Source organism: Hypanus sabinus, chromosome 2 (genome assembly GCF_030144855.1).
Source record: "Hypanus sabinus isolate sHypSab1 chromosome 2, sHypSab1.hap1, whole genome shotgun sequence".
Taxonomy (NCBI): Eukaryota; Metazoa; Chordata; class Chondrichthyes; order Myliobatiformes; family Dasyatidae; genus Hypanus; species Hypanus sabinus.
This window is the reverse complement of record NC_082707.1, coordinates 200561356-200578779: the sequence shown is the minus strand read 5'-3', so window position 1 is coordinate 200578779 and position 17424 is coordinate 200561356. Positions and strand designations below refer to the sequence as shown.

At 42.1% G+C, this 17424-nt stretch overlaps 1 protein-coding gene across 1 annotated transcript in view; it reads right to left on the bottom strand.

Annotated features, from left to right (window-relative positions):
- Positions 1-17424, bottom strand: part of si:dkey-288a3.2 (protein phosphatase 1 regulatory subunit 37) — a 306412-nt gene that overhangs the window by 86089 nt on the left and 202899 nt on the right. The window lies entirely within an intron of this gene.

The following is a 17424-nucleotide window of genomic DNA, read 5'->3' as shown; positions in this document are numbered from 1 at the left end:
TAGCCTTCACGTGTGGCATAGTTCTTATGCCCGGTGGAACTGTTCTCACTGACAGGAGAAGGGGCAAAGGCAGGCCACTAGTGCCTTAAAAACAGTTGATCTGGGCAGATGGGGTTTGTTAACCATGGACGGTAGCTTTTCTAGGAGAGGGAAAACTCTAATTTCAAGCCTCCGTTACCTTGCGGCTCTACTCGCTCATGGGAAAGTAAACCCCGAGGAAAAATCCGGAGTCGGAGTCCCGAAGGTGGCTGACTGCTGTACCCAGCACCGGCACGGCAACTCCTGCGATGCTGCTGGCACCTAACTGTACCGACTTTCGTCGTTCCTTTGGACCTGTCACCAGCATGGAGAGGGGACCCACTACATGGGCGACAGACGGATCTCCATATCAACTCCGCCCTGGCTTGTGCCCTGGAGAGGCCGCTCCCCAGTGACTACCAGAGGCGCAGTACCCATGGTCAACCAGGACCAACGGAGGCCACACACACATTACTTAATCCATTTCTTGGACAGTGATTCTTTTTCCCTGCAGTTAGTTTCTCTGTTGTTGTTTTAGCTAGGCTTCTCAAGTATTTTGGGTTAGAAGAACAATTTTATTAACATGTCAATTGTAAGAGATATTCATTTTCTGTAATGTGCTAATGTAAAAAGCTAACAGGTGTTTCTGGGATTCTTTGTAAGACGCAGTAACAATTGACTCACTTGGTATTGACTGTCAGGCCTGACAGACTCAGCTTTCCCCGTTCTATGACAATGGCAGACATTTCAATCTAACAACAGTGTAAATTTTATTCAATTTGAATTAGTATTATTCAAAGACATTTCTATTTTGGTTAAAACGTCAAGGCCAAATTTCCTTCTGTCTTTGGAAAATACTGACTCAAACCAGAATCATAAAACTGTGGTGATAAAGTGGGAAAATATTTGGCCCATTGTAACTGTCCCACCTCATTTGAGTAATACATTAAATCCTCTCGTGCTTTCCTTTTGATCATGTAATCGTTTCAGACTATCTAGTTCCTTTTAGAAAGCCTTGATTAACTCTGCTTCCACAATTCTTACTGGCGGCAAGTCCCAAAGGATAACAGCTCTTTGCAAAGGATAAACCTCTCCTCAAACCTCCAACATAGCTTATGGCCATCATTTTAAAAGTATAACCTTCACTTTGCTTCAAAGAAAACATACCCAGCTTCTACGGCCTAACACAGCTGAAATCCATCATCCCTGAAATCAAAAAGATATATTCGGTTTTAATAACCTCTCTGAATGTGTCCTACTAATTTCAAATATTTATGCACATAGACACCCAGGTCCTTCGGTTCCTGCACACCCTTACAACTGTGCCATTTAGTCTACATAGCTTCCTCCCTTTCTTCCTCTCAAAATATATTACTGCACAGTTCTCTGAGTTAAATTTGAGATTACCTGACAGTTTTTTTTGTCAACCTATTTTACGTCTTCCTGAGATCTATATGGTTCTCCAACCCACTGTTCACCAAATCACTAAAAAAATTATTGTCATCTGCAAATGAACATAGTCCCTGTGCAACGGGATCCCACTGTTTACCAAATCACTAAAAGTTATTGTCATCTATAAATTAACATAGTTCCTCTGCAATGGGATTCCCACTGTTTACCAAATCACTAACATTTATTGTCATTTGAAAATTAACTTAGTCCCTCTGCAACTGGATCCTTGACTTCCTTACCAGAGACCACAGTCTGTGTAGATTGAAAATAACATCTCTTCCTTGCTGACAATCAACACTGGCGCACCTCAAGGACGTATCCTTTGCCCACAGCTACAATCTCTCTGCACCCATCACCCATCAGCTCAAACACCATCTATAAGTTTGCTGACAGCACTAAAATTGTTGGCAGAATTTCAGATGGTGATGAGGAGGCGCACAGGAGTGAGATAGATCAGCTGATTAAGTGGTGTTGTGGCAACAACCTTGCACTCAGCATCAGTTAGATGAAGGAATTGACTGTGGACTTCAAGAAGGGGGAATCAAGGGAACACACACTAGGCCTCATCCAAGGATCAGCAGAGGAAAGAGTGAGCAGTTTCAAGTTCCTGAGTCAACGTTTCTGAATATCTATTCTGGACCAAACATATTGATGCATTACAAAGAAGGCAAGACAGTGGCTGTGTTTCATTAGGAGTTTGAAAAGAATTGGAATGGCACCAAAGACATTCACAAATTTCTGGAGATGTACCATGGAGAGTATTCTTACTGGTTGCATCACCGTCTGGTATGGAGGATCAGAAAAAGCTGCAGAAAGTTGTAAGCGGCAAAAGGAAGGCATTCATCATTAAGGACCCCATTCCCCCATGGCCTGTCATCCTCTCATTGATACCATCAAGGAGGAGGTCCAGGAGCCTGAAGACACACACCCAATGTTTCAGGAACAGCTTCTTCTCCTTTGCCATCAGATTTCTGAATGACCAGTGAACCCACAAACATTTCCTCAGTACTTTTTCTTCTCTTTTTGCACTACCGATTTAATTGTGTCTTTTCATATCTATTTGTTACTGTAATTTATAGTTTTTATTATTGTGTACTGCAATGTACTGCTGCTGACAAACACAAATTTAAAGACATTTGCCTGTGCTATTAAACCTGATTCTGATTCTGATTCTAGCATATAGAACAGTACAGCATTTGAACAGACTTAAATAGTCCTGGAGAAGGATCTTGGCCTGAAACATTGACTGTTCATTCATTTCCATAGATGCTACCTGACCTGCTGAGTTCAACCAGCACTTTGCATGTGTTGCTTTGGATTTCCAGCATTTACAGTTTCTCATATGTAGCTTTGTGTTGGCCATTGAAAAGTGAAGACGCGAGTGTCTGCAGATGCTGAAATCTGGAGCAAGAAACAAGATGCTGGAGGAACTCGACGCGTCAAGTAATAGGGAAATGGAGAGTTGACATCAGAGGCTGAGACTAGGAAATGTAGTGTGTTGGACATCAATGTGACAATGACCTCAATCCCAAATCCTGAATGATAGGCCCCTGGGTTTTATTGTGCTTAATAATAAAGATTGTAGATTTCTCCCTGAAGCTCCAAATTCTGCATTTTGTTATAAAATAATTTCTTAATACTTACTGCCTGTTACGTCGCTGGCGTTTAGGCAGCAATGAAGGTACTCTATCTCTGGTGGTGTTCAGGGCTTCCTTCGTCATGTCAGTAGCTTCCACTTGGTTTTCCTTTCTGTTAGTCATACAAGTCCCAGGTGAATACTCAGAATACCATCGTGCTCAGACACAGAGGACTCTTCATTGCTGTTTCCCTGATGGTTTCGTTTTACATATCTGGGTTGTTAGCCCCGAGCTGAACCCCTGAACCCGGAGGATCAGCGGACCATTTTTAGTCTGTGCCTTACCCTTTGACCAGTTTGGCATAGTTGAACCTACCAAAAGCCAAAGCAAAAAGCGCTGACTCCAGCCAACATAGCTCTCTGGATCACTGAGGCACACAAGTCTCCAAACCATGACAAGGGGTTGTGATCCTCTTGGAGGATGTGACAGAATACACTATGGAATGTGATGGACACAGCCCAACCCACCATGTGACCACTGATGCCAAGCAAAAGATCGCTGAAGAGTAATGATAATGGCTTGGGTCACCTGACTCCAGGGTGACCTCTATTTCCATCCAAGGGGTCAGTGTGGACATAGTGGAGGATTACAAATACCTGGGCATACGAATGGACAGTAAACTGGACTGGTCAAAGAACACTGAGGTTGTCTACAAGAAGGGTCAGAGGAGACTATTTCCTGAGGAGACTGAGGTCCTTTAACATCTGCCGGACGATGCTGAGGGTGTTCTACGAGGCTGTGGTGACCAGTGCTATCATGTTTGCTGTTGTGTGCTGGGGCAGTAGGCTGAGGGTAGCAGACACCAACAGAATCAACAAACTCATTCGTAAGGCCAGTGATGTTGTGAGGGTGGAACTGGACTCTCTGACGGTGGTGTCTGAAAAGAGGATGCTGTCCAAGTTGCATGCCATCTTGGACAATGACTCCATTCCACTGCATTATGTACAGGTTAGGATGTATGTAGGCACAGGAATACATTCAGTCAGAGACACATTCCACCGAGATGTAACACTGAGCGTCATAGGAAGTCATTCCTACCTGTGGCCATCAAACTTTACAACTCCTCCCTCAGAGTGTCAGACACCCTGAGCCAATAGGCTGGTCCTGGACTTATTTCCACTTGGCATTATTAACTTATTATTATTTAATTATTGATGGCTTTATATTACTATATTTCTTCACTATTCTTGGTTGGTGCAGCTGTAACAAAACCCAATATCTCCAGGATCAATAAAGTATGTCTGTTTGTCTGTCTTGTAAAGACACTGCCCAGAAGAAGGCAATGACAACCATCTTCTGTAGAAAAATTTGATGTGACTATGATTGCCTGCATCATACAACTTGGCACATAATGATGATGATGATGACTGCCACAAGAAATCAACATCCATTATCAAGGAGGTACAGATACCTTAGGTCCCACACCACCAAACTTAGGACCAGTTATTGCCCTAGAGCCTCCTAAACTGACGTGGATAACTTCACTCACCTTAACACTGAAATGATTCGACAACCTACTAAATCACTTTCAAGGACTCCTTACAAATCTGCATTTTTTTATTGGTACTGTTCATCTACTTTTCATTACTGTTTGTCAGGCTTTGTCTCTTTATGCATAGTTTTTTTATTGTAATTCTTATCTTTTCCTGCAAATTCCCACAAGAAATTGAATCTCTAGGTAGTATATAGTAACATATATGTACTTTGATAATAGAATTACTTTGAACTTTGAAGTTTGAAGTAATGGGGTCAGATTCGATGGCAGCATTCAAGAGGAGATGGCTAAGCTTCCGAAAAAAAAAAATTACTGGGATACAGAGGAGAGGGGAAGGAAACAGGACTAGCTGAATTAGACTGACTCAGAGCTGATACAGATGTGACAGGCCAAATGGCCTCCTTTGTGCCGTACCATTCCCTGATTAACAAAATGTGAACTTTGGAAACCTGTATGCAGAAAGTGTAGGAATTGAATCAACATATGAGAAAATATAATGGGGTGAAGAATTGAGGTGAAAACTTTCACACAAACTCACATTAATTCCTTCAAAGAACTTGTCTAAAGCTTATGACTTTCCATCGGATTTGGTTATTATTATTGTCATGTGTGCCAAGGTACAGTGAAAAGTAACTTTCTGCGTGCCATCCTGTCATATAAAGCCAGACAAAATTCAAGATTCAAGATTCAGGGTTGTTTAATGTCATTTCCAGTACACATGTGTAAAGGAGAATGAAATAATTGTCATGTTGGATCTGATACAACACAAAAAGAAACACAATAAGATAAAGAATACAATAATTAAAAATACAATAAATATAAATACATAAAATATATTTTATGCCTGGATCAATTGTACAGGTATGTCCATAAAGTTAAGCTAGGCACAGGAGTGGCTGTGCGTAAGGTGACTCTGACAGAAAATGATAAAGATGATAAAGTAGGGGTGGTGTGGGGAATGGTGGGGTGGGGGGTGGCTTTTTGTGGTTGGAGTTGTTGATCATCTTTACTGATTGGGGAAATTAATTGCTTTTGTGTCTGGTGATGTGTTAGGAAGTTTTGACTTCTCGATGTAGAGCCTTCCTGACTGCTGTAGTGCAGGTTCCAGTACAGTGATGCACCGTGTTAGGACCCTCTCTACATTCAGTTGTGCATTGCAGAGCACCTTTCACGTCCCAAGATTTCTCAAGGTGTTTAACAGCCAAAGTATCTTTATAGTCATGATTATAATGTAAGTACTATCAATGTCCATTGAGTATTCCTACATTATCAAGCAAGCTCTTAAAATACAGCCTTGTCTTTACAGGCTGCATCTATGGAAAAGGAAACAGAGTTAATGTTTCAAATCAAAGGCTCTTCGAAAGAAGGCTCATCAATATACAATATTAACACTGAAACTGAATGTGTCATTGACAGTGACATTCAAAGACACATCCATTTAAAGAGTGTATATCATTAAAGCATGAAACTCAGATTAAATATTTTCAAAGTTCAAAGTAAAGTTTATAATCAGGGTACATATATATTACCAAATACAACCATTTTCCTGCGGGCATACTCAGCAAATCTATAGAATAGAAACTATAAACAGGGTCAGTGAAAGATCAACTGGAGGGCAGAAGACAACAAAATGTGCAAATGTAAATATAAATAAATAGTAATAGATAATGAGAACATCTTTTGGAAGAGGACAGCGAGGCTTGAGAGGAAGTGTGGCGGCGGCCATTTTCAAATTGTCCAATTGCTTCTCAGATCGGAGTTCTGAGAGGCGGGACTGCGCAGGCGCGTGAAGGAGGCCCAGGAAGGAGGGAAGATATATAAAGAACGCCGCCTTAAGAAGCGGGCAGCGGAGTGCGCTGGGAGCAGAGTGTAGGGCTTGGGCTCAGAGGGCTTAGGCGGAAGAGGGCACAGTAGGCTTATCTTTTAGTTCTTGTATTTTCAGTTATTTGGGAGGTATGAATGTGAGGGCAGCTTGTTGTTCTCGGTGTCGGATGTGGGAGATCCTGGAGTCTCCGAGCCTCCCGGACGTCCACATCTGCGCCAGGTGCGCCGAACTGCAGATCCTGAGGGACCAAGTTAGGGAACTGGAGCTGCAGCTCGATGACCTTCGCCTGGTCAGGGAGAGTGAGGAGGTGATAGAGAGGAGTTACAGGCAGGTGGTCACTCCGGGACCACAGGAGGCAGATAGGTGGGTCACGGTCAGGAAGGGGAAGAGGCAGGTACTAGAGAGTACCCCAGTGGCTGTACCCCTTGACAATAAGTACTCATGTTTGAGTACTGTTGGGGGGGACAGCCTACCTGGTGGGAGTGACAGTGGCCGAGCCTCCGGCACAGAGGACGGCCCTGTAGCTCAGAAGGGTAGGGTTAGAAGAAAGAGGTCCATAGTAATAGGGGACTCAATAGTCAGGGGCTCAGACAGGTGTTTCTGTGAAGGTGACCGGGAGTCCCGGATGGTAATTTGCCTCCCTCGTGCCAGGGTTCGGGACGTTTCTGATCGTGTCCAAGATATCCTGAAGTGGGAGGGTGAAGAGCCAGAGGTTGTGGTACATGTAGGTACCAATGACATAGGAAGGAAAGGGGAAGAGATCCTGAAACGAGAGTACAGGGAGTTAGGAAGGCAGTTAAGAAGAAGGACCGCAAAGGTAGTAATCTTGGGATTACTGCCTGTGCCACGCGACAGTGAGAGTAGGAATAGAATTAGGTGGAGGATGAGTGCATGGCTGTGAGATTGGAGCAGGGGGCAGGGATTCAAGTTTCTGGATCATTGGGACCTCTTCTGGGGCAGGAGTGACATGTTCAAGAAGGACGGGTTACACTTGAATCGTGGGGGGACCAATATCCTAGCGGGGAGGTTTGCTAGGGCTACAGGGCGGACTTTAAACTAGTAAGATGGGGGGGCGGGAGACTATTTGAGGAGACTATGGGAGAGGAGGTTAGTTCACCAGTGGAGCAAGTAAATAGACAGTGTGTGAGGGAGGAAAGGCAGGTGATGGAGAAGGGATGCGCTCAGCCCGAAGATGTAGGGGAGAAGAAAGAAAAGGATAATAAATTTGAATGCATTGTTAGGGATGGAAAGAGAGGAGGAGATGGAGAGTATCTTAAATGTATCTATTTTAATGCTAGGAGCATTGTAAGAAAGGTGGATGAGCTTAAAGCGTGGATTGATACCTGGAATTATGATGTTGTAGCTATTAATGAAACATGGTTGCAGGAAGGGTGTGTTTGGCAACTAAATATTCCTGGATTTAGTTGCTTCAGGTGTGATAGAGTAGGAGGGGCCAGAGGAAGAGGTGTTGCATTGCTTGTCCAAGAAAATCTTATGGCGGTGCTTTGGAAGGATAGATTAGAGAGCTCCTCTAGGGAGGCCATTTGGGTGGAATTGAAGAATGGGAAAGGTGAAGTAACACTGATAGGAGTGTATTATAGGCCACCTAATGGGGCGCGTGAGTTGGAAGAGCAAATGTGTAAGGAGATAGCAGATATTTGTAGTAAACACAAGGTGGTGATTGTGGGAGATTTTAATTTTCCACACGTAGACTGGGAAGCTCATTCTGTAAAAGGGCTGGATGGTTTAGAGTTTGTGAAATGTGTGCAGGATAGTTTTTTGCAACAATACATAGAAGTACGACTAGAGATGGGGCAGTGTTGGATCTCCTGTTAGGGAATGCGATAGGTCAGCTGACAAATGTATGTGTTGGGGAGCACTTCGGGTCCAGTGATCACAATAGCATTAGCTTCAATATAATTATGGAGAAGGACAGGACTGGACCTAGAGTTGAGATTTTTGATTGGAGAAAGGCTAACTTTGAGGGGATGCGAAGGGATTTAGAGAGAGTGGATTGGGTCAAGTTGTTTTATGGGAAGGATGTAATAGAGAAATGGAGGTCATTTAAGGGTGAAATTATGAGGGTACAGAATCTTTATGTTCCTGTTAGGGTGAAAGGAAAGGTTAAAGGTTTGAGAGCACCATGGTTTTCAAGGGATATTAGAAATTTGGTTCAGAAAAAGAGGGATGTCTACAATAGATATAGGCAGCATGGAGTAAAGGAGTTGCTCGAGGAATATAAAGAATGTAAAAGGAATCTTAAGAAAGAGATTAGAAAAGCTAAAAGAAGATACGAGGTTGGTTTGGCAAATAAGGTGAAAGTAAATCCGAAAGGTTTCTACAGTTATATTAAAAGCAAGAGGATAGTGAGGGATAAAATTGGCCCCTTAGAGAGTCAGAGTGGTCAGCTATGTGTGGAACCGAAGGAGATGGGAGAGATTTTGAATGATTTCTTCTCTTCGGTATTCACTAAGGAGAAGGATATTGAATTGTCTAAGGTGTGGGAAACAAGTAAGGAAGTTATGGAACCTATGACAATTAAAGAGGTGGAGGTACTGGTGCTTTTAAGAAATTTAAAAGTGGATAAATCTCCGGGTCCTGACAGGATATTCCACAGGACCTTGAGGGAAGTTTGTGTAGAAATAGCAGGGGCTCTGATGGAGATCTTTAATATGTCATTAGAAACGGGGATTGTGCCGGAGGATTGGCGTATTGCTCATGTGGTTCCATTGTTTAAAAAGGGTTCTAGAAGGAAGTCTAGCAATTATAGACCTGTCAGTTCGACATCAGTGGTGGGTAAATTAATGGAAAGTATTCTTAGAGATAGTATTTATAATTATCTGGATAGACGGGATCTGATTAGAAGTAGCCAGCATGGATTTGTGCGTGGAAGGTCATGTTTGACAAACCTTATTGAATTCTTTGAAGAAGTTACGAGCAATGTTGACGAGGGTAAGGCAGTGGATGTAGTCTATATGGACTTCAGCAAAGCCTTTGACAAAGTTCCACATGGAAGGTTGGTTAGGAAGGTTCAGTCATTAGGTATTAATGCTGGAGTAATAAAATGGATTCAACAGTGGCTAGATGGGAGATGCCAGAGAGTAGTGGTGGATAATTGTTTATCGGGATGGAGGCCGGTGACTAGCGGGGTGCCTCAGGGATCTGTTTTGGGCCCAATGTTGTTTGTAATATACATAAATGATGGATGATGGGGTGGTAAATTGGATTAGTAAGTATACCGATGATACTAAGGTAGGAGGTGTTGTGGATAATGAGGTGGATTTTCAAAGCTTGCAGGGAGATTTATGCAGGTTAGAAGAATGGGCTGAACGTTGGCAGATGGAGTTTAATGCTGAGAAGTGTGAGGTTCTACATTTTGGCAGGAATAATCCAAATAGAACACACAGAGTAAATGGTAGGGCATTGAGGAATGCAGAGGAACAGAGAGATCTAGGAATAACTGTGCATAGTTCCCTGAAAGTGGAGTCTCATGTAGATAGGGTGGTGAAGAGGGCTTTTGGAACGCTGGCCTTTATAAATCAAAGCATTGAGTACAGAAGTTGGGATGTAATGCTAAAGTTGTACAAGGCATTGGTAAGGCCAAATTTGGAATATTGTGTGCAGTTCTGGTCACCGAATTATAGGAAAGATATCAATAAATTAGAGAGAGTGCAGAGACGATTTACTAGGATGTTACCTGGGTTTCAGCAATTAAGTTACAGAGAAAGGTTGAACAAGTTAGGTCTCTATTCATTGGAGCATAGAAGGTTGAGGGGGGTTTTGATCGAGGTATTTAAAATTTTGAGAGGGATAGATAGAGTTGATGTGAACAGGCTGTTTCCATTGAGAGTAGAGGAGATTCAAACTAGAGGACATGATTTGAGAGTTAGGGGGCAGAAGTTTAAGGGAAACATGAGGGGGTATTTCTTTACTCAAAGAGTGATAGCTGTGTGGAATGAGCTTCCTGTAGAAGTAGTAGAGGCCAGTTCAGTTGTGTCATTAAAATTGGATAGGTATATGGACAGGAAAGGAGTGGAGGGTTATGGGCTGAGTGCGGGTAGGTGGGACTAGGTGAGATTAAGGGTTCGGCACGGACTAGGAGGGCCAAGATAGCCTGTTTCCGTGCTGTGATTGTTATATGGTTATATGGTTATATATATGAGACAACAAGATAAAGAGTCCTTAAAATGAGCTCATTTGTTGTGGGACCATCTCAATGGATGGACAAGTAAATGTAGTCATTCCCTTTTGTTCAAGAGCCTGATGGTTGAGGGGTAGTAGCTGTTCTTGAACCTGGTGGTGCAAGTCCTGAGTCTCCTGTACCTTCTATCTGATGGCAGCAGCAAGAAAAACCATGGCCTGGGAGGTGTCTTTGATGATGGATATTGCTTTCCTATGACAGCATTTCATGTAGATGTGCTCAATGGTTGGGAGGGCTTTACCAATAATGTACTGGGCCAAATCCACTCCCTTGAATGGAAAGACCCATGCACCATTTCTTTCCATTGACTTCAATAGGTCAATTGCATGTAAGAGGTTTAAAGTGGCCAAGTTCTCAGCCTAATAGGTGAGAACTCTGCTGAATGTTCAACCAAAAGCCCCATGAATCAAGAAAGATACTGCTACCAGCTAAAGCTAATATCAGCATGGCTGATGGACTTCCATGAAGAGATGCAATAAGTCAGTGGTGGAGGCGGATATGATAGGGTCTTTTAAGAGACTTCTGGGCAGGTACATGGAGCTCTGAAAAATAGAGGGCTATGGGTAATTTCAAAGGTAAGGACATGTTCGGCACAGCTTTGTGGGCAGAAGAGCCTGTATTGTGCTGTAGGTTTTCTATGTTTCTATGTGTCTAAGTCCTGTAGAAATGCTGGTATACAGGTAAAATATTTGTCCCAGTTCTCTTGAGCAGAACCTGAACACAACTCTGATGTAATGGGAGAACTACAAACATAAGGAGTGATGAGAATCTCGGAAATTTAAGGAATATGGAAGTAAATATTAAAACTGAGGTACTACTGGATAGTAACTATTATTAGTAATCTGTTAGCAAGTGTAGGGTGCATCGAGGTTAGCACACCAAAAGCATAGACTTGGTGGACTTCAAGTTCACAGAGGGTACAAATCATGAACAGCCAAGAAAATATCAGAACGTTCTAGTCTCAAGGTAACGAGGGCAATGAGAGGATTCCAGGAAATCTTAAACACAAGAGATTCTGCAGATGCTGGAAATATTTAGTATCTTTGGAACAGTCACTCCTAATGAACATTTTTGGACCAAAGCTCAACCATTAATTTTCCTCTATAGATGCTGCCCGACTTGCTGAGTTGTTCCAGCATTTTGTGTGTGTTGAAGGGATTTCAGCAGCTGTTGAACTGAAGTGGGGCAGACCTGAGATATGCAGTGAAAGTGAAAACAGTTGGACAAGATATGGGCAAGAATATAGGGCCTTAGCACATCTAAATTTTAGGAAGACAGGTTATTGCTGAAGGCTGTAAAGTAAGTCGGGGTCACTCAAGAACTTAAGGAAAAGGATGGTAAACATTCCACAAGAGTGTTCTGAAGTTAATCCAACAGAATTCCAACCATCTGCTAATTATTTTTACAATCAAGCAGCCAGTAAGTTGAAAAAGTAAACTTGAAGTGGCTAGAACGTCGGCGAGGGCATAAAGTTCAAAGTAAATTTATTAGCAAGGTACACATATGTCATCATACATAACCCTGAGATTCATTTTCTTGCAGGCATACTCAATAAATCTGAAAACTATAGTAGATTCAATGAAAGACCACATTCAACAGGATGGACAGCCAGTGTGCAAAACGCAGCAAACTGTGCAAATACAAGAAAGAAAAAATTAATAAAAAATAAATAAGCAATAAATCAAGAACATGAGATGAAGAGTCCTTGAAAGTGAGACATGGGTTATACAGTTCAATGATGGGGCAAATGAAGTTATCCCCTCTGGTTCAAGGGTCTGATAGTTGATGAGTAATAACTGTTCCTCAACCTGATGGTGTGGGTCCTGAGGCGCCTGTACTTTTGTCATGATAGCAACAGCAAGAAGGGAACATGGCCTGGAATGGAGGGAGTCCCTGATGATGGATGCTGAGTTCTGTGACAGCACTCCATGTAGATGTGCTCAGTGGTGGGAAGGGCTTTACCTGTTACATACGGGGTCATACTCATTAATTTTTTTGTAGACTTTTCCATACAGTGTCATTGGTGTTTCCATACCAGACTGTGATGCAACCAGTCAATATACTCTGCACCACACATCTACAGAAGTTTAACAAAGTTTTAAATGACATCCCAGATCTTCACAAACTTCTAAAAAAGTAGAGGGAAGTACTAGATATTCAACAAAAACACACAGACGCCATTACAACTCGGGCTGTCAAAGAGTTCAGAGTTCAATTTTGACATCCTCTATAAAAAAGTTTGTACGTTCTCCATGTGGCCATGTGAGGTTTTTCTGGGTTCTCCAGTTTCTGCAAACAGTCTGAAGATTGACCAGTTAGTAGGCTAATTGATCATTTCAAATTGTTCTGCGATTAAATGGGGGGGGGGGCGGTGTTTGCTGGGCGGCATGGCTTGGTGGACTGGAAGGACCTGTTCCATGCTCTATCTCTAAATAAAATAAAATAAATATTTATTTACTTAAACGCAGCATGGAGTAGGCCCTTCTGGCCCGTCAAGCCCTCAATTTACAAGATCAATTAATCAACGAACCAGTACGTCTTTGGACTGTGGGAAGAAACCAGAGCACCCACAAGAAATCTATATGGTCACTGGGAGAACGTACAAACTCCTTATAGGCGGTAGTGGGAATTGAACCCAGGCCACTGGTACTGTAAAGTGCTGTGCTAACCACTACGCCACCATGCCACCACATCATACCCTTCATTATGGAATACATACCCTTTTATTACAGACACAGGCAAAAGATCCCACTCTTGCCGTGAAAAGTCAGCTTCTCTCCTTTTATTGTGTACAAACTGGTACTAACGTTGAACTTGTGGAGTGAGTGTAAGTGGGGATTTCTGACACTGCACATTATCAGTACTGCAGTAAGTCACTGTATCACACTAATCCTTTCCTTTCTCTTATTTGGAATAGATCCTATGAACAGCTTGCTTGTGCTGCTTTCACTCACACAGTAAATCAACACCACTCCATTAACAACACTGAGAGCAGCTGAAACGTCCCCAAGCCTGTATCGGTGATGTCTTCATCTGTAACCCAACTAGACATGTGCTCCTGGCAGCTTCAGAGGTGACAACAAATCCAATTAGCTTCCCTCCATGGCCGCAAATGCAGCCAGGATCGGCGTGACAATGCCGGTTACTGCACCGCATTGCACAGCAGGGTACAGTCTCTGCAAAGCCACCTCATGGATTGATTTCAAACAATGATAGCTCGTGGAAGAGACCCTAATGAGGAAGAACAGCGGCATGTCACTGACATCATGAAAATCTGGGAAACCTGTGTGCGTTAGAACAGAATTTGTTTACTTTAATGAAACAATAGGGAAGCAAACTTCAAATAACTGTGTACAATTATCAGCCTATTGTCATTAGGAGAGAGGATGTAGTGTTATCTACAATGGCCATAATACGTACAATTTATATAATGCCTTTATATTACATTCAATACTCTTTGGCTTACTTGAACCATCCTTGTGTGCTGGACATGTGAAAATGTACAGAATCCAAAGCAGACATTACATTTGTGTAAAACTAATAGCAAGTGAATCAAAAGCAGAAATTCCATATTGCGAACTCTACTGATGCTCATAAACCTTTCAGACAATATCAGTATGGGTTGATTGAATAACTGCCTTGTAATTCATTGCAACCTCTATTATTCTGCATGTACCGTACAATATGGAGTGCTGTATTTCATTTTCCTAAATCTAACTGCTGGGCGAAGCATAAATCAAAAAAATAGACAAAACCAATCCTTGAAGGCAGGATAGAGAAGGATTTTATGTCATTTGAATTTGCAGCCCCTGCATTTCAGTAACGGTAAGCAATACAATGGATAGGAAATATATTTAATATTGCAGTTTCTATTCATTCATTGTGAATGTTACTGAAATAAAAGAGTGGAGATTCTCCCAATAAGAAGTGGATTCACGTTTACATTGTTCACTCAACTAAAAGTGCAGTACTGTGAAAAAGTCTTAGGGACATGTATAAAGCTAGGGTGTCAAAGACTTTTGCACACTACTGCCTTTGTCAACATGCAGCAGAGAGCGAGTTTGTATATCTGGTGGCAGCAAAGGATATTGGGAATGGTGAGAGTGGAGCATGACGGGAGAGAAGTGGGACAGGTGCAGTGAAGGAGAGTCGGGGTGGGAGGGGAGTAGTGCAAGTACAGACACACCCAGCCCTGAGACAACAGGCAATGTCATTTGATTCCTAACAATTGGTTTATTGATCATTACAGGAATGCCTCTCTGGTGCTTTCTACTCCTTTCCTCTTTTCCCAATCACAATTTGCCTCTCCCTGCTCCCTTCCTACTCTCAGTCCACAATAGAGACCCATATCAGAATCAGGTTAATCATCGCTCACATAGGTCATGAAATTTGCTTTTACTTGCAGCAGCAGTACAGTGCAATACATAAAATTACCGCAGTACTGTGCAAAAGTCTTAGGCTCCCTGGCTATATATATATATATATGTGCCTAAGACTTTTGCACAGTACTGTGTATAATAGCACTAAATCTAAAAGTTACCTCAGAAACAGTTTGTTAAATTTGCCAAACATTTACTGCTGTGAAGTCATTAAAAGCTGTATTTTTATTTTTAATAATTTCAAATACTCCTGTAGCATTTCAGTAGTTTCTGTCTCCATGGTATTTGATTCTAATGTTACAAATGACCTCAATTACAATACACCCACTTAAACTGAGTCATTGCCCATTGTGAGCAGATTTGAATACCCCGGACTAGGTGCAACATAATTCTATGCAAATATCGCAGGCATGCAATGAATGAATTACATTTATGATAATCAATCCCAGTGTTAGTTCCATTAAGATCCTGAGCTTTCTACTGAGCAACAGGATTGTACTAACGAAGAAATTTATTCATTCATGAGATAAGGGGATTGCTGGCAAGGTGAAGGTACCTTCGTCTCATGCTACACTATCAGAAATAAAGCAGGCACGTTCGGGATACAGGTCCAGATTAAGGAATACTGATATATAGCTATACTTCCAGGTCAAAGCCTTCTGAAAATCTGACTGCACATGATCCAGTAGTTCTTGCTTAAAGGCCATAAGACCAAGGAGCAGACTGAGGCCATTCAGCCCACTGAGTCTATTCCACTATTTGGTCATTGTTCATTTGTGATTTGTAACCTAGAAGTAAATTTGGAAACAATGCAGAGTAAATTTACGAAGGTGTTGCCGGAATTGGAGAAGAGAGTTATGAGATTAGACTAATTACATTCTGGCTGTTGTCTTTGGAACAAAGGAACCCAAGATATCTTGACAGGATTTACAGAAATAAACTACTTCCTTTAACTGAAGAGTCTGTAATGGTATAGATTTAAGTTTATTGAGAGGAGGTTAGCAAATTGTTCAAGAAAAGTATAATTCACTCAGCAAGTGGTAGGTGGCTGAAAGGGGGTGGAAGCAGAAACTTTTGTCACATTCAAAATTACTTGAACGAGCACTTACAGAACCATTCTATGTAAGATGAATAAAGAACAGGGAAATGTGGTTAGCCTTTTGTCTACTTTTAGATGGAATGAATAAATTGCCCTGTTCTACACGCTCTTGCTCTAAACACCTACTGTACTGTAATATCTACAAATCTGAAAGAATATACTAGCATCTTGTGTAGGACTTCATCAGAATACTTCTGAAAATCTGACTGCACATGATCCAGTAGTCCTTGCCAAGATCAAGAAGCAGAATGAGGCCATTCTGCCCATTGAGTCTGTTCCACCATTTGGTCATCGTTTGTAATGTGCTGTGTCATGAGACATGGACGACCATGTTTGTTCTCGGCAATTTTTTCATAGACATGGTTTGCCATTGCCTTCTTCTGAGCAGTGTCTTTACAATAAGATATTGGAGCAGAATTTGGCCACTTGACCTATTGAGTTTGCTCCACCATTTCATCATGTCTGATCCAATCTTCTTCTCAGCCCCAATTTCCTGCCTTCTCCCTGTAACCCTTCATTCCCTGACCAATCAAGAATCTATCAACCTTTGCCTTAACTAAACATAAAGACATAGCCTTCACAGCTGCCTATGGCAAAGAACTCCACAGATCAGATTCACCACCATCTGGCTAAAGAAATTCCTTTCTCATCTCCACTTTACAAGATGGGAAACTCCAGCCATTATCAATACCTTCAGAGATTGCTTGTCTGGCATCAGTGGTCACATAACCAGGATTTGTGATATACACCAGCTGCTCATACAACCATCCACCACCTGCTCTCATGGCTTGACGTGACCCTGATCAGGGGGGATGGGAGTGCTAAGCAGGTGCTCCACCTTGCCCAAGGGTGACCTGCAGGTAGCAGAGGGGAGGAGCACCTTACACCTCCTTTGGCAGAGACGTATCTCCACCCCACCACCCATGTTTGATCACAGCTGATTTATTTTCCATGTCATCCCCAAAGAACTCCATCAGATAAGTCAAATCCTCAAAGAATTCCATCCTGCAAGTCAAACATACTTTCCGTTTCAAAAATCCATGCAGATTTTGTTGTTTCTGCTAAAACATCCTTCCATATAGATCCCAACAATTTCCCTGCTCTTGCTGTCAGGCTAACCGGTATGGAGTTTACTAGTTCCTAGTTCCCTGCTTTCTCTCAAGCTCCTTTCTTAAATAGTTGGGTACATTTGCTACATTTTGATCTGCAACTATTCCAAAATTTTCAGAATTTTTGAAAGATGGCAACTCTGTTTCTTGAGGCACTTTCAAAACTCTGGAATATAGATCATTCCGGCTTGCATGCAGTTCCCTACATT